Source organism: Leptonychotes weddellii, chromosome 6, assembly GCF_054177405.1.
Source record: "Leptonychotes weddellii isolate Sample4059 chromosome 6, ASM5417740v2, whole genome shotgun sequence".
NCBI lineage: Eukaryota > Metazoa > Chordata > Mammalia > Carnivora > Phocidae > Leptonychotes > Leptonychotes weddellii.
The window spans coordinates 44,653,116-44,678,028 of record NC_138374.1 but is presented as its reverse complement, the minus strand read 5'-3'; the positions used below and the strand labels follow the sequence as shown (position 1 = coordinate 44,678,028).

The 24,913-nt window shown below is 45.8% G+C and overlaps 1 protein-coding gene across 17 annotated transcripts in view; it reads right to left on the bottom strand.

The window, feature by feature from the left end:
* Positions 1 to 24,913, bottom strand: part of KCNMA1 (potassium calcium-activated channel subfamily M alpha 1) — a 712,149-nt gene that overhangs the window by 470,320 nt on the left and 216,916 nt on the right. The gene's annotated exons all lie outside the window — the stretch shown is intronic.

Here is a 24,913-nt window from a genome sequence, read left to right as displayed (position 1 = left end):
CCTGCACATTAGGGGTTAGGTTTCAACATATGAATGTGGGCGGGGGGGGGGGACATTCAGTCTATATTAATCCCTTCTTGCCCATGTGCCTTTGGCTATTTTATGTAACCACCCTGAGCCTCAGCTGCTCCATCTGAAGGCATGGGGCATCACTGGGAAGGATACATGGGATGGCATGGGGAAAGGGCAGAGCACAAAGAGAGCACTCTCAATAAATTTGAGATGCTCTTTGGATGGACCTTGCCTGACGCCCTGCCTCAGACCTGGTCGGTCACCCAGCTCATGGGGCAGCTGCAGCCTTGTAGGACATGGGAGCTGTGGTCCACCTGCCTGAGCTTCCCTTAGCTTTCTCTGCCATGGCCCCTCTTCTTAGTTAGAAAGGACTCTCCCCTGGATGGTTAGCTTACAAAAATACATGCATCAGTCAAATGGGCCTCTGACAAATCTCTCCCCATGCTACTTGTTTGTATAGAGGAGGAATATTATAAAGGGTCCCTGCCACTCCCCAGATCAGGCCGAAGTGGGGATGAGGGGCATATGTCCCCTTTTCAAGTTTTTATGGTCCTCCTGTCAGTGGGAAGAGAGAGGCAGGGCTGGCTTAGCTTGAGCCATCTCCCAGTGGGTACCCATGAGCACCAAGATGGCTAGGCCAAGCACCAGACAATTCTAATCCTTGTGCTGTCAAGGTGACTTACAATATTGAGAGTAGTTTCAGTTTCTTAAGAATTTTTTTTTCTGAAAAATACATGGTGAGCTTCCTCAACCCAGTTTATTCCAACTGACACCACAGCTTCCTTGTTTCTCTTCCAATCAATAGTAGAATGAAATCAAGTTGGAATTCCAGTTCAGGCCACACAGCTGACATTTTTTGGATTCCCACTCCTGAGAATTCTCAGACCCAAAGGCGTAATGGGACTGGGTCATGGGAAGGTCTATGGCTTCAGAGGGGCAGAACGCCACGGCCCCCAGAGACTGCAGCATCCATCAGCTTGTCCCCAGCTCCACAGCAGGGACCAGAAACAGGAAGAACCAAAGACGATCATCAACAGCCACCCTTACTTTATGCCGGCCCTCAGCACTGAGTGCGCAAGCTCTTCCCATAAAAATGGCATCTGTATTCTTTTTTTCCTTTTAGATTTTATTTATTCATTTGAGACACAGAGATACAGAGAGAGAGAGAGAGAGCATGAGCAGGGGGAGAGGCAGAGGGAGAGGGAGAAGCAGGCTCCCCGCTGAGCCAAGAGCCCAATGTGGGGCTCGATCCCAGGACCCTGGCTCGGTCACGACCTGAGCCAAAGGCAGACGCTGAACCATCTGAGCCACCCAGGCGCCCCTGTATTCTTAATGACCTTTTATTCAATTCAACCTCATCTGGTCCTAATAAATAGAATTACATTAATTCCTTGCTCAAAGCCCTTCTATGGCTTTCAGTGGCACCCAGATAAGATGTAAAATACTTCCTGTGGCCTGGGAGGCCTGGGTGCTCTTGCCTTCCTCCCCAGCCTGCTTCAGAAAGACCCATCCTTGCTCACCACACTTCGACCTCCCTGGCCTTCTTTTTCCTTCCCTGAATATGTGCAGCTCTCTCTTGCCTCGGGACTGGACACATGCTTTTTCTCCTTTTTGTGTAAGTGAATTCCCGCCCCACCCCCATTCTGGTCTCAGCTCAAATGCTGCCTCCTCCAAGACAACTCTCCAGACTACTCCCCAATGCAGGTTATTCCCACCCTCTTCTCTCTTCCAGACCTTTTAAAAACAGACTTATTTAACATGCATGATTATACATTTCTGCGCTCATTGTCCTCTCCTTCCCTACCACATAAGCTCTGTGAAGCTAGAGACAATCTCTCATTTTCCCCACCAGCTTGCATAGTATCTGATGCCTAGCAGATTCTCAACAAATCCTTGCTGAACAAATGTGTTCATGTATTCATTAAATTCCCCAATGTCTAACTTCATTCATTCAAAGAACCTCCATGAACCACAAAGAAACCACTGCAACCAACCGTGGTACTGGAGGCTTACATTAGCTCATTTATATTTGTAGTTAATAATGCTGCCACTTTAAAATGAATAAATCCTGGGGCACCTGGGTGGCTCAGTCAGTTAAGCGCCCGACTCTTGATTTGGGCTCAGGTCATGATCTCAGGGTCATGACATCGAGCCCCACATCGTCGGGCTCCACGTTCAGCATGGAGTCTGATTGAGATTCTCTCTCTCCCTCTTTCCCTCTGACTCTGCCCCTCCCCCTACTTGTGCTCATTCACTCTCTCTCTCTCCCCCTCTCTCAAAATAAATAAATAAAATATTTTAAAAAATAAAATAAAATGAGCAAATCCTGACTCCAAGAAGCTAAGTAACTTTTACAAGTCATGGGGTCAGCAAGTGGCCAAACCGGAATTGGAACCTCTGGCTCATAACTTCTTGCTTTTTCTACCAAATGACATAAGTGGCAATAGCTGGGTGCCCAAGTCTGATTGGGTAGCAACTCCTAACTGTGTTGGTCCTCAACCCCCTGGCAGCCAGGGTCGGACCCAGCATGACATCGTGCTTCCACCCCAGCATAGAGGGTGGCTTAGGCCAAGAAATGGAATTGGCATGTTTACCTGCCTCCGATTAAACCGAATTTTTACTTGACAGCAGTTGCTGAAATAACTTGTGCTATAAATAAATAGGAACTGGGCTAGAATCTGAACCTGCTTTCAAAACTGACTCCTCTTCCAATGGAGCTGCACAAAATCCAATCTGCTCAGGAGGAAAAAAGGGAACAAGGGAAAAAAAGCCTTTCAGTCTCTGGGGCATTTTAACTGAGGATTAATTGGAGTTGCATGCAGAAGGGAAGGTACTGTCGAGGAGTACTTGCCAGGAAAATTGAGGTTCAAGAGCCATCTGCATAGAAGAATCAACTAAGGTTATCAACCAAAGCACAACTGAGGGCAGTGGTACCTGGAGAAAATGACAGAGACGTCACAACTTCACGTCCCAAGACCCCAACCTAGGAAACAGGTGCACCTTGTCTTCTGCCTCCTCACTGCCTCCCTCGAAGGCACCACAATCCACTGCAGGGTTATTCACAGACATCTTCCACTCCCAAACCTTAAGCAACACAGATACTCTTTCCCAGGACTTCCAGAGACAAGGCTTTCATTGACTTGTCCAAGATCTCTCAATAAGGTAGGTATCAGCTGAAGCAGACTGAAGCCCAGATGTTCTGACTCTAAAAAGCCTCTTATTCAACACTGGAATGTTTGTGCAGTCTCTCCTCTGGTTGGGGGGTGCGGGGAGAAAAGGAAACTAGGAGTAAGTGATAGTATGGTTTCCCATAGACCCTCCATTTGACAAAGATGCACCCTTCACTCTGTATTTAAACCTACCCTTGACAGTCACAGTTTTGTTTTCTCTCTTCTTTTCCCTCCCCTTGCTTTTTTACTGTACCCCCATCCAGCATTTTATCCTGCCATTTTCACCCTGCTGTGTGAGCTGGTAGCCTCCTCCGCAGAAGAGTCCTGAGAACCTAATTCCCGTGCTTTGTGCTCTGTGACGGCTCTAGCCATTCGACATGCCTCTCACGGGGATCGTGGGCACTCTGGTAGGTAGGAAACCAGCTTCTTCCTTGCTCTTTCACTAACACACTCTATAACCATAACCTCCCAGAGTCTCAGCAGAAGAATCCCTGCCCCAGGATCCCACATAAATGCAGAGAATCTAAAATAATAACAACAACAACAACAACAACAACAATAATACATAAGCACTTGGAGAAAAGAATAAAACTCTGACAGACTGGGCTGAGGTGAATAATTCACTGTATCTTCCTTAGGACCCTCCTAACTTCTGTAGTTCCAAAGAAGCACTACACAAATTGTCAGGCACTGACAACTGGTGAAGTGTTTGTTCAAGTCTTTTGCCCATTTTTCAATTGGGTTGTTTTCCTGCTCTTGAATTTGGAGAGGTCCTTATATATCCTGGCTATACAAAGTCCTTTGTGTGACATGTGATTTTCAAGCATTTTCTCACAGTATGTAGCTTATCTTTTCATTCCTAAATAGTGTCTTTCACAGAGCAAAAGTTTCTAAATCTTTTTTAAAAATATTTATTTATTTATTTTTTGAGGGAGAGAGAGAGAGCACACATGCGAGTGGGAGGGAGGAACAGAGGGAGAGGGAGAGAGAATCTTAAGCAGGCTCCATGCCCAGTGCAGAACCCAACAAGGGCCCTATCTCATGACCCTGAGATCATGACCTGAGCCAAAATCAAGAGTTAGATGCTTAACCAACTGAGCCACCCAAGTGCCGTACAAAAGTTTTTGATTATCATGAACTTCTGATGAAGTCCAATTGACCCATTTTTCTTTTATGGATCGTCTTTTTGGTGTCATGCCTAAAAATTCTTGGCCTAGCCAAAGGTCACAGAGATTTTCTCCTATGTTTTCTTCTAAAAGTTTTATAGTCTTACTTTATTTCTGTGGTTCATTTTGAATAAACTTTGTATAAGTGTGAAGTTTAGGTCAAGGATTTTTTTTGCTTTTTTTTTTTTCGTTTTTTGTTTTTTGTTTTGTCTTTGAATATCCAATTGTTTCAAGGCCATTTGTAGAAAAGACTGTCCTTTCTCCATTGAATTGCCTTCGCAACTCTGTCAAAAAATAATTTGGCCATATATGCTGTGAGTTTATTTCTGGACTTTCTATTCTGTTCCATTGACCTGTGTGTCTATTCCCTTGCCAATACCACATTTTAAACCACATCTTAATTACTATAGTTTTATAATAAGTCTTAAAATCAGGTAGTGTGATTCCTCCAAATATATTCCTTTTCAAAATTATTTTAACTCTTCTAGTTACTTTGCTTTTCCACATACATTTTAGAAATTACCTTAAAAAGTCCTGCTTAGATTTTGATTGGAATTGTATTAAATCTATAAAGAAATCTGGGGAGAACTGACATCTTTATAGATGAGTCCTCCAGTCCATGAACATGGTATATCCTTCCATTTATTCAGGTCTTCAGAATTATTATTTTAACATCCCCGGGTAACTTCCCTGCACATCAGAGTTTGAGAAGCATACTGCTCTAGAATGGAAATCACAGTGAAGTCATCTGGGAATATTTATAAAATACGGATGCCTGTGTTCCACCTAGACCGACTGAGTAAGAATCTCTGAAGCTGGGCTAAGGCACTGGAAATTCTTCAGGAGATTCTAAGTGGCAGCCAGGTGTGAAACCCCTACTCTAGACTCAGACAAAGGCTTTATGAGAATTTGGGCTCCCATGGCTCTGGCTCCCTACTTGTTATGTCAGTCTGTTTAAGGCCATAGGTCCATTGTTTCCCAATCCCACTACACATTATAATAACCCAAGGACAGGGGTTATCTCACTGAGAATTTTGATTGATGGATTTACCAAACTCTCTCTGTCAGCCCAACACATCCCCTATACTTGAGGATTATCTTTCCCCACCCACGCCAAGAACTGGAGCAAGATTCCAGAAGCCCATCTTCCAGCAGTTTTCAGTCTTCAGAAGTCTCTCTGGAAGTTACTGAAACAGCACAAGACAGAAAATATGTGTGTGCATATGAGAAATGTCCAATGCATACGTCTGATCAATAAGATCCATGACCCAAAATACTTGCTTCATGGCAAGGGAACATCTTCTGCTTTCATAACCACCTCCTTCCCCTGCTGAGTCAGAAAAACAGCTCCATATATAACAGCTCCAAGAGAAAAACCCTCCTCTACTCTCTAAAGGCAAATGGAAGTTTTCCTCTGTCTTTCTCTGTGGCTCCTTGTAAATGTTAAATGCATGTCTCAGTTACAGCAAGGTGGGGCCTGACATATTGGCCTCCAAAATATGAACCAACTGAATGCGATGTGAGGAAAGTTCTGTTTCTATCTTTTGATGGGTTTGGGGGAGAGAGGAGCAGATGTAGATAAAAATGGATATAAAACTTAATGCTTCCGTTTTGGATGTGCACCAACCCCAGTCAGCCAAAAATAGACTCGGTGCATCAATAATATTTCTCTTTGAAACTGCAGGTCCTCGGGGCAGGGGGACTGTGAACATTCATAGAGAATAGAAGGGCAGAAAGATATGGAAACAGCAAAAGCTGCATTCTAGGCCTCCAGGTTGGGGGCCTCAGTGACAGCCATGCTAGAATGCCTATTTTTTAGACATCCATGTGCCTATTTCATACAAAAAGCCCTTGCAAGAATGACGAGAATGCATCCTTTCCCACAGGGCTGCCAAGTTCATTCTCAGCCCTGCTGCTCCTGACTATCTGAGGATGACATATCTCTGATTTCTAGTTCTTTGTTTGAAGTGAAACATTCAAAGACCTTTGGAATCATAGAATTCCAACATGCAAAGGGCTCAAGTACAGAACCACAACACGCTGAGGTTGGACCGGACAAGCCCTTGGTTTCCTCTCTTGCCCCTTTGTGCAAAGACAGAAATTACCTATCCAAGGTCACACAATGGGTTAGATATGGAGCTTGAGGAGGGACTCGGTATGGGCCAGAGCAGTAGTGGGATCCATAAGAAAAGTAGTTGGCCTTAGGAATCCATCTGACCTGGCTTCCAATACCAGCCTTGCCATTGACCAACTCTGTCAAACAAGCAGACCTCCAGCAAGTGGAGTCACAGTGTTCTCTAATTCACAGGGTAGCTTGGAGAATTAGGAGAATTAATGAGAATGAGCATGATGTGCCTTATACACAGAGGGTACTCAGTAAACAGCAGTGACTTCTATAAGCCTGATCTCCTGACTCCCAGGCCAGTGCTCTTTTCACAGTCCCACCATATGAAGACCCTGAGCCATTCTAAGAAGCTCACTTGGGTTAAGGGTTAAATTCCCTGCCTTCCTCACAAGTACAGGCCAGCATCACCCAGGCTTTAATTGAAGTATAATTAATGATATAAATTGTTAGTTTCAGGTATACAATATAGTGATTCCACAATGATCCTGATCCCCTTTACCTATTTCACCCCTCCCCCCAACCCCCCACCCATCACTGGAAACCACCAGTTTGTTCTCTATATTTAAGAGTCTGGTTTTTTTTTAATCTCTTTTTTTCTTTGTTCATGTGCTTTGTTTCTTAAATTCCACATATGAGTGACATCATATGGTATTTGTCTTTCTCTGACTGATTTATTTCACTTAGCATCATACCCTCTGAGTCTATCATGTTGTTGCAAATGGCAAGATCTCATTGCTTTATGGCTGACTAATTAATATTCCATTATATATATATATATATACCATATCTTCTTTATCCATTCATTTATTGATGGATGCTTGGGTTACTTCCATATCTTGGCTATTGCCAATAATGAAAAGATACCCAACATCACTAATCATCAGGGAAATGCAAACCAAAACCACAATAAGAGATCACCTTAAACCTGTCAGAATGGCTAAAATCAAAACCACCATAAACAACAAGTGTTGGTGAGGATGTGGAGAAAAAGGAACCCTCGTGCACTGTTGGTAGGAATGTAAATTGGTGCAGCCACTGTGGAAAACAGTATGGAGGTTCCTCAAAAAATTAAAAATAGAGTTACCATATGATCCAGGAATTCCACTATTCGATATTTACCCAAAGAATATGAAAACTCTAATTTGAAAAGATATATTTACCCCTGTTTATTGCAGCAGTATTTACAACACCCAGGCTTCTTTAAAGAAGTAAGAAACTGGATTTGTACTATTCACCCAACCCTGCACCAGGCACCTCACTCCCTTTCCTTTATGTACCCTTCTGTTCTGGGTCTGTGGTTCTGGGTCAGGGTAAGGTCTGCTCTGGTCGTAACTGCACAAGGGCCTGACCCTAATGCTGCCCACTCCTTGCTCAGTTCTCCAGGTCAACACCCTCATGTTCCCTCTGCCACCTGCCTGGTGACACCCAAGCCTGGAAGGACCTTCAGTGACCACACTGCCTACAGAGAAGTCACATGTCTGTTTCTTGACCCATGGAGGGATTCTTTTTTACTTTTTTTTTTTTTTTTGACAGACAACATGTAAAAAACCAGCAGACTTCACAAAAATGCAGATTTCTGACTTCCCTTGACATATCACAAACTAGCCAAATAGCCACAGTCAGCCAGAGCTCCAAAACAGCTTCCCTCACAGTCAGCCAGAGCTCCAAGACAGCTTCCCTCAGCTAGGAAGACTCTCACTGTGCTGACCAAGCCCCCCAACCAGACCCCCTCCCTGCATCACATGAGCTTCCCAGTCCCTGTGAGCATCTGGCGTTCAAGCCCTGGGATAATAATGGACTTCCAGTTTCTCAGCTGGAGACTCAAGGTGCTCCACCACCTGCCCACCGCACCTATCCAAACTCCTCTACCAAGACCCCTGGAAAATCTCCCTGCTTCCAGGTCTCTGTGGGCAGCTATTCCACTCACAGCTTAGAATGCCCTGTCTGCTCTTTTGTTTACTCGACTCTTGATGGAGTGTCTCCTCTCCAGAAATTCCTCCTGACCACCCACGCCACAAAGAGCTCTCCTTCACCCAGAGCCTGAGCAAACAGTTCTCATACCCACCACTGCACATTGTTAGCTCTTTCTGTGAGTGTGGCCTGTTTTCCCAGCCAAATCATCAACTTCTTGAGGAGTTCACCAGGTGCTTACACTCGTTTGCCTCACCCAGGGGGTCAGCCACGGGCTTTGCCTAGAGAAGGTTCTGGACAAAGATGAATTGGTCAAGGGTTATCATCCATATCATCACTCAGCTAAAGGTTAGACTCTCCCACTTCTCCAGGCTCATTTGTCTTCACTCCACTGGGTCCCCCTTTTCCTCCTCCCAAATGTACCTAAGACCCCAGTCTCTTGCAAACTCTCCAAAGAGGACTTGTTTTCTGCTCCATGGATAAATGTCTCCATCTCCTCCACTCTCTGCACGTATCCTAGGGCCAAGCACAGAACTTGGCACATGACAGAAGCTCAACAAATACACATTAAGTGAAAAGCACCTTACTTTTTATTCCCAAATCTTTGTTTATGCTGCTTACTCGGCCAAGCTGGCTCTGTGCCCTTCTCCCTTTCCACGAATGACTCCATTCTATGGGGCTTAGAGATCCCCTATCCAACATTCCTGTCTCTTCCCCTACTCCCTTCCCTTACTCAAGGTACCCCTCTGCCTAGGCTCCCACAGCTCTTTGCTCTTGCCTATCACGGCCATTACCAAATGGTGGCACAGTTATTTGTACAAGTCTGCCTCTCCTGTAGATGTCAAGTTCTCCCAGTGCCAGGACTGTGTGACCTGCCCAGCTCCAAGCCGTAAGTCAGCACACCCAGCCCACAAGGGAGGTGGCGTGATCTTCATGTCACCCATGAGGGAATGGAAGCAGGGACCCAGGATCTGTGCATGCGTGCACATGTACAGAGAGCAGAAGGAGGCAGGGAGATAATGAGTTTGATGGAAAGACTTCATTCTATTGTCAGGATGAAGGCACAAGAAGGGCAGCATGTTCTTTCAATGTCATAGTTAGGGCGTGGTTTGACAGCCTTCCCTAGGGATGTCTCAGTATCTAGGGGAGGGCACCTTTGTTTGGCTTGTTTAAAGGCTCAGAATCTGTGAAGCTGCATGTTCACGTGTGGGGTTTTGCCCAGTAGAAAGATAAACGATTTTTGTTCAGTAAAAAAAATAATCCCAAAGTGATGATTCTACTGCCCTGGAAACCATTAATTAGATCTGTGTCTAATCTAGCCATCTTATCCCAACATTCCTTCTCCAGTGCCTATGCCTCCACTTTGATATCATGTGGATTCCCCCATTAAGGAGCTAAATGCAATTTTTGACATGTGCACAGGCTATATGTGTCCGAGTCACATTTTTAACTTTCAGAAAATTCTACTTTGACACCAAGCCTGCCACCAACCCTGACAGTGTGGGCAAGTCTCTCCCGTCCCTCTTTGGGGCTCGGGCTCCTTGCCAGTAACATAAGGAAGTGGGTCTAGGTGGTGAACTACAAGCCCTAGGAATCTTTGAGTTTAATACAAACCCTTAGAATAATTTCCTCAAAGGGTTGAACATCTTCTGGAGTTATTTTCAAAAACAACAACAGCAGCAGCAGCTAAGACTTCTCCAGCCCCAGGTATCCCACGCTATTCCATCTAATTCACACAGCACGACCCAGGTGCTGGCACCACTAGTCCCACTGACCGAGGAGGTTAAGCAAGCTGAAGCATGGTGGCTTTTAATCAGGAGACACTACACTCATCCCTCTGTCTGTGTTTCCTTCCATTCGTCTCTCCGCCTCCTCAGCCAGCCAGCTAACCCAGAACAAAGATGGCTCCCACTCACTTTAGATCTAATTGGCTGAAATGACATTTAGAAGAGGTAGCAATTGCTTCTAGCTGTGGGGTCCAAGAAGACTTGATGCAAGAGATGCCATTTTGAGCTTGCCCCTGAAGGTTCATGTGAGCATACTTGGCTGAAGGAACTGTGGGTGGCAGAAAGGACAGGGGACAGGAGGAAGGGGACATACACAGTGACCAGGGAGCAGTTGTGGCGGGATGCTGGGAAGGCCTTGGGGAAGGCAGATGGCAGCAGATGGGGATAGAGAGAGAGACTGATTGGTCTCAGTGTATGTCAATACCTGATTGAGAATCATGATAAGTAAGCTTCCTTGACCTGATGCTCCTCCACACTCACCCAGACCTTGAGTACCACGTGTGGGAGTGAATGAGCAGAGACAAACCAGAGTCCTGAACTCTTGGACAGTAAACAATCATGGAGGGAATCTACTCCAACCACTAGCCTCTCTTTCCCAACACATGGCCCTGAGCTAATTTAAGCTAGTCTGAGCTCACTTTGCAAGCAGTTGTCACGCTGAGCTACATCAAAAGACTCCTGAGGCCTAAATATTTAACAACCAGAACACTCCCTCCATCCATCAGTTTGGTAATTCTATCCAAGGGGGGAAAAAAAAGCTATTGGGGTTTCTTTTCTGGCCTGCTCATTTCTTATAAACGTGCCGGGACCATTTACAGCTCACAACCCACTGCTTTCTAAACATTTACACATTTTTCCCTCTTAACACATCCTTGGCCATCAGATTAAGTGGTAGGTCACAGGGGCTGGATGTCAAGGCCTTGGAACCTTTGGGTTTTGTCCAAACCTGCTTTCAGATGACTTCTGTGCCAACCTCCCCCATCAGCAAACATTGGGATCGTCAGAGTCCTTCAGACTTGCTGATGCCCTGGTCTGCCCTGCACCCCCTCTCAGGAACATAAGGTAGGGCAGGTAAAGACCCCTAAGAAGGCACAGATGTGAGAATTTTTACCAGCTGGGCTTCTGGTGGGCAAGACAGTGGCTTTGCCCATGACCCCAAGGGCTGAGTGGCTGCCAGCATTTCACAACATCCCGATTCCCAGAAAGGGGGGTTAGAGTGTCTCTGTTGGGGAAAGGAAGCCACCCACACCAAACTTCCTAGACCGTGAGCACAGAAATCTCACAGAAGGCCTAAGTCAGCACACATACAACATTCCTGCCCTTTGTAAGGGTGCAGTCTCTCAGTCTCTCTCTGCAACCAGAGAACATAATTATGGCCAGCTGAGAAACGTCAAGGCGAGGAGGAAGCCATGTGGGGTGGAGAAGGGGGAAAATCTTCATGAAGGAACTGTAGAGAAACGGCCTCGTGGGCGGGGGAACGGCAGGAGCAAAGGCAGGGAGGTGAGCCTGGGTGTGGGCAGGCTAGCAGAGGGGATCGATCTCCCACAGTCACGTGGCTCCTGCTGGCCCCGCCTCCCAACTCAGGGGCAATTCTGAATACAGAGAGGCACACAACCTTCAGAGTTGGACCTGAACTTGGATCCTGGTGCCTTCCCCTACTGGCTGTCTGTCCCCTGCAAGGTCCTCAACATCTCAGAGCCCTGCCTTCCTCATCAGCAAGCAGGGCGCTGACATACACCTCCTAGCAGCACCAAGGGGAGCACTGAGGCTGTGGAGGAGCAGGCGTGTGCCTGGGGCTACTGAGCAGCACCAGCTACAGCCCTCCAGACCTGCACTCATCACACTGGCGTCTGAGCCACAAGACTTGCAAGCATTTTAAAAGACAGAGACCAAGCCTTTGGACTCTATCCGCAGTGCCTTGCCATAGTGCCTTTGCCAAGAGACAACCATGATGAACACAGACCCCCCCCTTCCAGGAGTGACCTGCTGCCCAGCTGCTGAGAGGGTTGTCTGAAGCCTCTTTAAGGCATGCTCAGCCAAAGAGAACTGCCTGGCCCAAGCATGCCCTTTGGGGCTAGCCCACTCCCTATGGCTGACTGGGGCTGGGGAATAGAGGCCCACGTCAGCGCATCCCAGGACAACGCTGGCAGACCATCTCGGTTCCAGCTGTCTCCATGGGGTTGGCCGAGGCTGCCATAGGTCTGCATCACAGCCCCCGCTCTGGGCAATGCTATTCCACTCCTCGCATGGGCACTGGGCCCATGGACACTCTGTAGTAAACATCCTGCACACACTCAACTCTGCCTCAGAGTCTGCTTCCCAGAACCCGACCTACAGCAAACCCTGTGTTTGTGGATTGAATAAATGTCTGAAAACAAGACTCACTGCCTGCTAAATCCAAAGTGTTCCCCAGATGCCATGTGCCCAGCCAGGTGGTGGTCCTGGCCCTTGTATGTCCTAGGCACTCTTACTGCTGGCATGGCCAAGAGACCAGGGTAAGGAAAATGGCACGTGGGGGGCTGTGACCGCCTCAGTGGCCATACTTGCCCACAGGCAACTCCCCCTTCCAGGAGAATCAGGCAGCTGGTTGCCAATGGGGTCTAGGAAGTTTCAGGTAGAGGGTGGGATCTGTAGACCTTCTCCACCACAAAAGCCACCAGGTTCACTTTCCCCACATAGCTGGGACAGTCAGTCCTGGGCACAGTGGGGGGGGGGGGCGGCGCAGGGGAGAAACAAATGAGGCAATGAAACACACCGAGGGAACCCTGCAATTTGACGGTACCCACATTTTTATCCAAAGAGTCACTGAGGGCCTTCAATGGTTCAGATAAACACAAATGATGAAGGATGGTCACTTCAAGGCATTATTTGGAAGAGCACCCTGAGGGCAGAGGAAGCTCTTCCCAATAACGAAAGAGAAACATTTTTTTTCTAGAAGATGAATGGCCAATTCCAAAATAATTATTTTATCAACTGCTGCATAAGCTTTTTTTTAAGTTAATTAAAAAAAAAAAAAAAGCCAAACATGAAATGCTTCACTTTTCAAATGAGGAGTTGTAACATTTAGATTTAAAACGCCAGTAAGTTCTTTTAGGCAGTGACGTGAAGAAGAGAGGGAGCTGGCCGAGCCCACACGCTCTCGGGCCTGCTCAGAGCCTGGCAAAGAGCCTGGCACAGAGGGGGCAGCCGGAAAAGAAGGGGGCACAAGTGGGATCTAAGGCAGGTCTGCCCACAGTGCACTACAGGGCAGCCTCCCTGGCCCGCTTGGGGCAGAACCAGCTTGCCTTAGAAGTCCCAGGTCACCTTTGCCCAACCTGCACCCAGAATGGCCTTTTCTACTTCAGAACCCTACCACCTGTGCATTCTCCCAAGCAAGGGCCTTGCTGCGAAGGACCCGAATCTCCAGCAGTCTCATCTGCAGCCTCACAAAGGAGGCCTGCGTCCTGTCCCACTTCCAAGGACAAGGACAATCCCTCTGTGATTCCTGTTTGTGGAAAAAGAGGTAGGCCAAGGAGCAATGGCTGCTGGTCTTCTGTGCCTCGAGGACAGGAACTCCTCCTGATTTTAGAGGAGGGAAGTGGAGGCCTGATAGGCAGCATCATCTGAGATGGGGCCCACCTGGGCTTCCAGAGAAGGGGGCATAGGTGGAGCTCCAGCCTCCCCCCAAACCCAACCCTGTAATCCAAGCAGCTAGGTTTTTGTCAGTTTACACAGAGCTCTGGGCCTTTACAAGTATGAAAGCAACTGCCTTAAAAGATCTCTCCTACTAGAGATCCTGGGGAGGAGGGGCCATAAGTCAGCCCACTTAGTGGCTGTGCAACCATCGGCAAGTTACTCAACCACTCTGAACCTGGCATAAAACAGCAGTTTTAACAGTGTCTGCCTCATGGTCTGGGCACGAGGGTTAAAGGAGGCCCACTAAGTACTTCACCCCCTGCTTGACTCTTAGCGAGCTCTCAATAAGCATGGAAAGCCACTGATAGCATATAATAGCTTCCTTAAATGAGCATTTGCCCTTTTTAGTGCCTGAAGCAGATGAGCTTCCAATCCTAGGGTACAAAGGCAAAGAAGCTTTATTTCTTTTACTAAGTTTAAAGAAGTCCCCAGTGTTTAAATTGCTTGAAGTCTGAGAAAAGAAGCCACGGTTCTGAACATGCTTGCCCTCATCCACCTGAAGCGACACTGGTCACCACAGCCCCAGAGTGCCCAGAAGTCAATGAGCCATGACAATAAAATGCATTGCCTCACCCCTCCAAGCGGAAGGGTTCCCAGAGACCTCGGCGAGGTGGTGAGGCCGCTGCTCTTCTGGAGACCACGTGTTTGCACTTCCCCTCGACCCCATCCTCATCTCACAAGTACCTGAGGTCTTGGGGCAAAGGCTTAGCTACGAAATATTTAAGACATTTGCTTTTGCCTTGAGCCTTCAGGGAGAGAAAGAATTGTCTCTTGCTAAGGTGAGGGCCACCAAGCTGGAGAGCTCACTCTGCCAAGCTCCCTGTTCTCTGGCTTCAGCACAAATGTTCGTGTGATGTCTCCCTCCAGCCATATGCATTCAGGGGGAAAAAAAAAAAAAACTGGCTCAGGAATCTGGAGACCAGGATTAGGTCAACTGTCACTACTGGTATGCTGTATGTCATCAGGCAACTGACATCACCTCTCTGATCTCCAGCTTCCACACTGTAAGGAAAGATCTTAGTTCCAGGTCTCACTCCTTTTAGGACATGTGAGATGTTCAAGTGCCAAATAAGGTAATGTTATGAGAGAGAGCATGCTGACAACTGAAAAGTACTATGTGCAAATATAAGGCACTATTATCTTCATTATAAACCCACTAATCTATGGTGATCACTTGGCAGGAAGGATATAAGGAAGTAAGTTGAAGACAGAATTACTATTCATTGTAGAACTATTTGTATAATGTTGTAAATGACAGCTCTTGGCCCCATCCTCTGATTCAAATTAAAAGCCTTATTCCATGGCCCCTACATGTACCTTCATTTTCACTGTTCAATTACAAACACCAAAATGAGGTACAGATGACACCCTTGGTAATTGTCTGGTTTCTACTGAGAACTTCTTGCTTCCTAAGCATTGTTTCATTTGATGTTTGGGGAATGACAAGGCTTTCCCCTGACACCGTAGATAGAAAACACTGTCTGTTTAATGATTTCTATGTTAAACTGAATAATAAATAACCGAGAAAGACAACAGGCCAAGTAAGAACTCTTCGACGAGAGTAGTTAACAGAGATTTGTGATCCACACACCCCGACCAAAGACCATTGTCCAGTAGAGAATAGTTCTGGTTCTAATGAAGGAAAAAAGCAACCTAATGTTATTGTATTTTAAAGAGAGAAGGATTAAAATCATCAATTTTTAAACCAAAGCACAAAACTTCCTTCTATTTAATTAACAAGAAGAATACAAGAATTCTTTCCTGTGGGTATTTCAGGAATACTAATAGGTACAGAGAAAAAAAAAGGAAAAGTAAAGAAGACAGATGAATAAATATATAGGCAGAGAAAACAAGAGTGATAGAAAAGAGAAGTGATTAAGAAGGCATCTAGGAGGCAGAGAAAATCAGACATAGGTAGGCAGAAAAGAAAATAGTCAACCAACCAAATGACAACCATAAAATGAGAAATAAAGAGCAACTGTCATAAAGTGACCTCTAATTTGGAAGATTAGCACTAAAAGCTTTTAAAGCTATGTTACAGATTTACAAGTACAGAAGTTAAAGGGTCTGTAACCTCCCGCTAACTGCTTCCTTGATGAGATAAGATCACGTCAAGACTACATCCAGCACATGCGCCAGCCGCCCCACATCCCTGCCCCAGAACGCCACGCCACGTTATTTTTCAACAGAAAACATTTGACGTCTACAAGGGTCAGCATTTCCATCAGGCCTGCCACTTACCAAGGCAATTTCCTCACCTGTAGAGTCCTTAGAATGGGGATGAACATTCCACCCCATTGCAGGAATGTGAGGGTTACAGGTAACAGAGGGAGGGCACCTGGCACCAAACGCCGCACTTAATAAATCCTTAATAAATAGTACCGTTTATTATGGGCTGGGGTAACGAAGAGGGAGAAAAGAATGACTGTGTGTATAAACAAAAATATGTGGAAATTTTAGAACATCATTTGAAAGGTCTTTATTAGGTTAAAGGTGTCATATTCAGCACCAGGCTCCTGTCATGCCCAACACAAAGAATATTCAGTCTCTATCAAAGACCTACACACTGCATCTCCTTCCTGCCCCTGGGTTTCCGCACAGAGCCCTCCATCTCAGTGGGTCCCCCTCCCCATGAGTCTTCTTTAGAAAACCCAGCCTGGGGCGCCTGGGTGGCTCAGTCGTTAAGCGTCTGCCTTCGGCTCAGGTCATGATCCTGGGGTCCTGGGATCGAGTCCCACATCGGGCTCCCTGCTCGGCGGGAGGCCTGCTTCTCCCTCTCCCACTCCCCCTGCTTGTGTTCCTGCTCTAGCTATCTCTCTCTCTGTCAAATAAATAAATAAAATCTTTAAAAAAAAAAAAAGTTTTTAGAAAACCCAGCCTGGAATCTAAGGTCATCATTCAGCCTATGGTTCAACCACAGAATCACTTCTGTTTCCTTCCTTCATTTCCCTTACAAAGGAGTCCTTTCATCTGGAGCCCTGAAGCATGGCTCCTTTGAAGAGACTGTCTTCCAGCATTACTTTCTTGTTCAGCCTACCTTGCCAAAGAATGAAGGCACATTTCAGGAACTGGCAAAAAATGTGCATCCTTCTCTCCTTAGTGTCCTACTCATGAATGTTTCGTCCCTCAAAAGTACTCACGAGCAAGTCATAGATCCACATCCAGCCAGAGCCTATCATGTTGTAAGTGCTCAGATGAATGTCAGCTGAAGGAAGGATCTTGTATGTTGGTCTTCACAGCTTTGCTTCTAGCAGTCCGTTCCTTCAGAACATCTGTTCCTCTCCCCTTAACCTAGTGAATCCCTGCTGGTACTTCATATTAAAGATGCCTCCGCTTGGAAGGAAAGATGTGCCAAGTATCCACCCTATTTACTTTAAACAGAATAGTGGGCATGACAATGTGAAATGACTTGAGGACACTCAGTCCCAACCTTAGGACCTCTTAGGAAGTCAATATTGATAGCTTAGTCCTGAGCAACTCTATGCCTTTCTAACCTTAGAGTTCCATTGGGGTGAAAATGGCATTCATATTTCTCTCCGAGGGGCTCTGAATTAGACAACCAAGGAAAGATGACTTACACCAAGATGGACTTATGAGACCCCATTAGGCTCTCATCCACTCATTCAACATTCATTGGGTCAGCACCTACTGTATTCCAGGAACTAGATACGAATGATACAGCAGTGGTCCAAAGAGACAAAAATCCCTGCTTTTATGGAGCTAGTATGTCGTCTAGTGGGGATGGGAGAAGATACATAATAAATAAAATGAATAAGCAGAGTATATATTAGAAAACTATGAGTGTTATAAAGAAAAAAGAGAAAACAGGAAAGAGGAGTAATTTAAAATAGGGAGAAATTTGCTAAAAAATGATGGAAAGTTACAGAAAATACAAAGAAACCTCCTTCAGGAAAAGTGTGATGCTTGGTGCTAATTTGCTATGCAAACTTGGCACGTCCTCTGCTCCCCCCCCAAGCCTCAGTCCCTGTCTTTGCAGAACTCCCTATGCAGCCTTCTAGCACCAATGCAGCACTTCTCTAAGCAATAGGCAGCAATTTGTTTTTATTTTATTTATTTATTTGAGAGAGAGAGAGAGAGAGCACACACAAGCAGGGGAGGGGAGTGCAGAGGGAGAAGCAGACTCCCTGCTGAGCAGGGAGCCCAACATGGGGCTCGATCCCAAAACCCTGGGATCATGACCTGAGCTGAAGACAGACATTTAACCGACTGAGCCACCCAGGCGCCCCAACAGGCAGCAATTTGAATTGAGATGAGAGTCTTTCAAGATCTAATCATTGCAGTCTAAGGTTCAATGACATGAAGAACATCCCCACATCCGCTGGAGATCCCAACAAATCCTGCATGCATGCCTTTGGTCCCAAATAATTGTGAAGGCAATCACACATTCACTTGTGATTTTATTTTCTTCAACTGTTGACTTAGAAACAACTATAAATCCAGGCCTTCCTTCCCCGCAGATACCCTCAAGACACCCTCCTGATAGCCACAAACCCCTACAAAGGGTCATAAGGGTCTCAAGTGGGACTCAGAGCAAGGACGCTGGGCCACCTGGCTTCAAACACCTTCTTCTCCTGGAACCACACAAGTGAGCACAATAGGCTTGAGTTCAGTTAAGTTAGACCCGTCCTAATGAGGTGGCACCCAACAAAGGGTTTCCTATTTGTGGACCTTTTCTTCCCTCTTTATTTCCCATGGAGCTAATACAAGCCTCAGGAGAAGGCCATTTATCTAGGAAAAGTCCAACAAGCACTCACCATCACATCTGATTAAAAGCTCCCTTTGGGGTGATTCCTTTGTGTGTCAGAGTCAGCATTCTGCCTGCCAAAGAAGCGGTGGTGTGCAGGTTGGGGAGGGTCTGGAGGCTCCTGGAACAGCCACTGGCCCCCATGCAGTGCCTGGTGGGAGCTGATCTTCATTAGATTCTTCCTATGTGCCAGACACAGTTCTATGTGCCCTACATGTATCAACTCCACTCATAACCCGATGAAATAGGTGTTATTCCCGTTATACAGAAGAAGCAATCAAGACATAGCAAAGCAGCTTGTCCAAGGTCACAAAGTTTGTAAAGGGGAGAGAAGAGCCCAGACCCTGCCTTTATCCACTAATACTAGAGAGCAGCGCTGTCAAAAGAAATACAATACAAGCCACATATGTAATTTTAAATTTCGTAGGAGGCACATATTTTTGACACTTAACCGATTTACTTACAACCAAAAACAGATTTAGAGACAGTAATATTCCAAATGGGGAAGGAAATCTTCAAATTGCTTTTACCTAATGCTCAGATACATTGATTTTCTTATACATTTTCCTTTAAGGTTGCAGTGTTGGCTGCCATTTTCCCGTCTGTTCCTTCTTCAGAAGTCTTGGTCTTTTTCTAGTATATGGGTAACTCACCACAAGAGATCCTGGCCTCACTCCTTGGTCGACCTAGTTAGTCTGAGCCAATCGGGTGGTCTCATTCCTTTGTCCACATTTGGTTTAGGATGACACCTGTAGCTCACTCCTGACCCATAAGATAAACAGGGAAGTGTCCTGGGGACTTCTGGAAAAATGATCGAGACTCTGAAGAAAGAGACCTAAAAGAGACGGTCCTTTTCCCATCAGACATTTTTTTTTTTTTTTTGCTTTTTGCTTTCTTTTAATTGTGGTAAAATATACATAATGTAAGACTTATCATTCTAACCATTTTTAAGTAACAGTTGAGTGGCATTCAGTACATTCACACTGTATAATCCTCGCCACTACCCATCTAAGAGCACATTTTTAAAAAATAAAAGGAAACAAGTGACATTAATTTTAATAAGGAAGTTTATTTAACCTAAATTAGGTTCTAGATAGGTTGTCCAAAATGTGATCATTTCAAGATGCCATCAATACAAAAATTATTAAGTATTCATGATATTTTTCCATCTTTCTTTTCATACTAGCTTTTATACCTACAGCACACATCAATTTGGACTGGCCAAGTTTCAAGTGCTCAATGGCCACCTGAGGTTAGTGGCTCCCATGTCGGACAGCCTAGGTCTGGAGCTTCTTCAAGCCTACGCGCTCTCGGCCAGCTCCCGGGCCTCCCCAGGGGAGAGCAGCAAGCCATCTGTTGATGAAAGGTACATGCGCCACCGTGAGCCCTCCAGAGAAGCCTGTGACTCACTGCAGGACCCTACACAGTGTCTGACTCTAATGGGTCTAGATCCACATCTCTAACATGCCCCACCCCGGGGATCTCCATCATCATGCTCACACACAGCAGAAGCTTGGGAGCCTAAAGGAGAGCTTTTCCTGATGGGACAAATCTTGTGCCTCTAACCGCCCACCTGTGGGTCCATGTCCAAACTGAGAGTGACCTCAGCAACGGAAGCACAGACAGCACCTACGTAACCACTCGGGTATTCCCGGGTGAAACCAATAATAAATAAACACATGCCTCTGTGAAAGGAGAGAAGCATGTGTGCGCAGGATTGAGGCAAACCGTGGTTGCCCTGGAAACCGTCAGCCTCACTCCAGACTGTTTCCTGACACCTTGATCACTTAGTGGCTGATGAAGCCCAATGGACATTGTCCCTGTACCTACAGAAGCCTTCCAATGGGCCCATTATGATGAAAGCAGATTGAAAAGCAAATGGTTAAGTATTTCTTTCCATCCATCGTCACATTCACTTCTTGTTCTCAGCACGACCCAAAGGAGACAGAAATAAAACCAACTTTGTCTCAGAGAGAAATGGTGGAAGGGCATCAGAGTGTGACAAAAGGGGTGAGGTGGCCCCAAAAAGGGAAACAATGAAACTGTGCTACTTGTCCACCATAGTCAATGCTTGACTGGACAAATGGTTATGGCCTCAGGGATTTACTACCCGCCCAACCTGATGTGGAATGCACCCTCTATGGCAAATCCCTGCTTTGAGTTTCTCTTCCTGGAGCCATGTCTTTGAGATCTTCTAGTTCATTCTTTCACAGATTCATTCCTTCCTTCACTCATCCTTTTCTCTTGCTGTTACTGAAGTATAATTAACATAGAGTGTTATATTAGTTTCAGGTACACAATATAATGACTCAACATACGTGTCTCAGTGCTCATCAAGATAAGTGTACTCGGAATCCTCTTTACCTATTTCACCTATCCCTAACCCCTTCACTCCCCACTAGCAAACTCCAGTTTGTTCTGGTTTTTGTTCCTTTTATTTTCTTTGTCAGTGTTGTTACTTAAATTCCACATGAGTAAAATCATATGGTATCTGTCTTTCTCTGACTGACTTATTTCACTTAGCATTAGACCCTCTAGGTCCATCCATGTTGTTGCAAATGGCAAGATCTCATTCCTTTTTATGGCCCAGTAATATTGCATTATATATATATATATATCTCACATCTTCTTTATCCATTCATCTATCAATGGACACTTGGGTTGCTTCCGTATCTTGGTTATTGTAAATAATGCTGCACTAAACAAGGGGGTGCATATATCATTTTGAATTAGTGTCTTCCTTTGCTTTGGGTAAATACCCAGTAGAGAAATTATGGGATCATATGGTAATCCCATTTTTAATTTTTTGAGGAACCTCCATACGGTTTTCCACAGTGGCCACATCAGTTTACATTCCCACAAACAGTGCACAAGGGTTCCTTTTTTCTCCACATCCTCACCAACACCTCTTGTTTACTGTGTTTTTTATTTTAGGCATTCTTCCTTCACTTGTTCTTGAATAAGAAGCACCATGGTACAGTGGAAAGAGCCTGAGCCACTGAGTCACAGGAATCTAGGTTTAAATCCCAATTCTGGGGATGCCTGGGTGGCTCCGTCAGTTAAGCGTCTGACTCTTGGTTTCAGCTCAGGTCATGATCTCAGGGCCATGAGATCAAGCCCTGTGTCCAGCTCTGCACTCAGCAGGGAGTCTGCTTGGGATTCTCTCCCTCTGCCCCTTCCCTCACGCTCTCTCTCTCTAAAATAAAATAAAGAAAGAAATCTTTAAAAAATAAATAAATAAATCCCAATTCTTAAGCTTACTGGATATGTGGTCTTGCCTAAGTTACTAAGAAAATCTCTATGCCTTGGTTTTCTCATCTGTAACATGGGGGTGAGATCAGAAGAGCCAACATGTTCAGATACAGACTTACATCTCTGTCCTGTCCCCTAGACTGTGGTGAGCTCCTTAAATATTGAGACCATATCTCATCCCATTTTGATCATTAACAACTATTGAGCACAGAGCCTGGTACTTCCAGATACTCAATAATATCAGTTGAATGAACAAACGACAAATACATGCTTTCACATGTATTCTATCCCTCCCTCCCTCCCTCTCCCTCTCTCTCTTTCTCTCTTAAATTTCATTCTCACAGCAATCTGGCTCAGGATTTTATCTTAGCTCAGTATAAGACAAAGGTGATTATAATATTAAAATACATGTTTCCTGTTCTCAAGGAACTTGAAGTTTATTGTATTTATTTAACAAACAATTTATATAATATTTAGTCTGTGCCAGATACGGTTCTAAGCACTTTATAAATATTAGCTTCTTTAGTCCTCATACTATCCCTTTGAGGTAGGTACTATTACTGGCTCCTGTCGCTGGCCCTAGGTCACACAAGTACCTGGCAAAGCAGAAGTCAAACTTAGGCAGGCTGGCTCTACAGCCCGTGCCCTGAACCATTAGGCCAGTGCCTTTAATAGGGCACAGGTCACCCACACAAGTGTACGTGAATAGGGTACAAGAGTGCTGGGTTACACAGGAAGGAGGACCCTGCACTGCACCATAAGGGTGAGCAGGATTTGAACACACAGCGTGTGTGGAGCAGAAGAGTGGGAAGACTGGCTGGCAAGAGAGTAGGGGCCAGAGGATGGCGAGCCCTGACCCTCTGCATAAGGAGTCTGGGCTTGAGGACATGGAAAGCTACTGAAGGTCCCTGAGCCATGCGGGAACCAAAGCAAAGCTGGCTTTAAGGAGGCAAGGGGCATCTGGCAGTGGCATGCAAGGGGAGGCCAAAGGGAGGGGATGGAGCAAATGGGGAGAGTGACACAGCCATTGCTATAAATGGAGGAAGGAGGAGGTCACAGGGCCTCCACCAGGACAATGGAGGCAGCAGCATGGCTGCTCAAGGACTCTGCAAGGACTGAGCAAGGCTGCTCAATGGAGGCAGCAGCAAGGCAAGTTCAAGGACTCTGTTACTGCCAGGATGCGAGATGTCTGTATCAGTTTCCCACCAAGCAAGCACTCAAATCAGAAACGAGTTCCAGGGAGCGCTCACAGGGTGTTTTCTTGGCCACCCAGCACAGCACCTGGGCTCCTTACAGCACTGCTTTCTAAAGAAGGTGAGCCGTGAAGGTCCCCTGAGCAGTGTGCATGGAAATGGAAGTGAAGCCCTTTGCAGTTGTGTGGCTGGCTACTGAAGACACCATTCAAGGCTGACAAAGGATTCCAGCCACCCCAAACATGAAAGATTGCCTGGTACGTGCAACTGCAGTCCTGCTTGTTATACTGCCCTACCCCTCACAACCCCAGAATCCCAACCCAGCCTGGGTCTCCCTGCTACTGGAGCTCTCCATGCCCATCCCCATTAGGCTGGAAGGGGGCGGGCAAGAACTGAGGGATGGATAGGGAGTTTGGAAGTGAGTTATGGCCCAAGAACATGATTTATCAGGCTTCTTCCGAGTTTTACCAATTGTCCAAAATCTTCTATCTGGCCCCAGTTTTGCACAAATTCCCAGAGAAGGTTGTCTGGCATCAGAATGAAAGAGACGCCATGGTGCAGGCATGATAGGAAGACTCATAAAACTGGTAAAGAGAACTTGGCTTTGACAAAAGCCGGAGTTTTCCTTATTATTTATCTATCATATTTGAAGCCTTGGAATCCCATTTTCATCTTGATGGAGGCAATAAAATCTTAGCAAACTTTTATGGCTCCCAGGATAAAGCCGAGGACTCTACCCTGCTTCCATCCAGCCACTCTTGCAGACTTTGAAATTTAAGTCAGGGCAGAAACTGCTCTTGGTCTGAGGCAAAACGTATTTATCTTTGTAAGCACAACCATTAAGATGTGAGCATGAATACCTGAGAGATAAAACATTAAGGAAGAAAACAGGAAGAAAGAGGAGGTGAGGCTTCTGAAGCCTTAGAGGGAATGATGATGCATGAGCCCCCACCAAAAGCATTTCATAGAGTGTCAGGGAGCGGGGCGGGGGGACAGGCATCCGCAGAGATCGGGAGAGTGGAACCCGGGAGTAGGCCAAGGGCAAAGCTCTGCCGTGGGAAAGGCCATGACCGGCACGTGCTCCGTGCTTAAGAGACGTTTTGAGAGCGGACCTCACGAATGGGAAAACGGAGCTTGCATTTCTGTTTATCTGTTGAATCACTGTGGACCTGAAATCCACCCCCTCTGCTTCTCCAAACACTAAAGCAAGTCTCCAGATGGAAAAAAACTGAAATCAGGCTACAACATTTAAAAAAAAAAGGAAGAAAGAAAGAAAAGAAAAGAAAAAGAAGGCTCATCAGAAAGCTGACAACTTTCTGCTCCTCTGGAACCTAACCTATGGTGCTGGGGTATCAAATGCGAGACAGTCGGGAAACGTGGGTTCTTGTCCATATGCTGCTTGGGACTATGTGACCTTGGACAAGCCTCCTCACTTTAATCACACACGAAGTGAACTTTAGGGAAAATGACCTAGAACAGAGATACCTAGGGCATCATAGGGCATAAATAACACTGGTACTACCCCCCTTCAAGCAGCTGCTCATGACAGGAATCACTAATCGATCACAGCAGTCTGGAGAGCAGAGCCCCAGTTAGTCTCTGCTGCCGAGCCTTGAATCTTCAGCAAAGCATTCTTGGAACCACTACCAGTTAATCAGAGTGGGCCCAGGAGATGACATGTTCACCAATCCCTGAACCAGATCTCTTCTAATCCTTGAACACCAAAGCCACAAAATGCTACACGTCCCACAGATTCTCATTACAAATCCCCTTAAATAAGTTCTACCTCTTTCTCTCTTTTGCCTTCTCCCAAGACTTAGTAGCCCAGGCTAAGAAGAAAACACCAGCTTTTAGGCC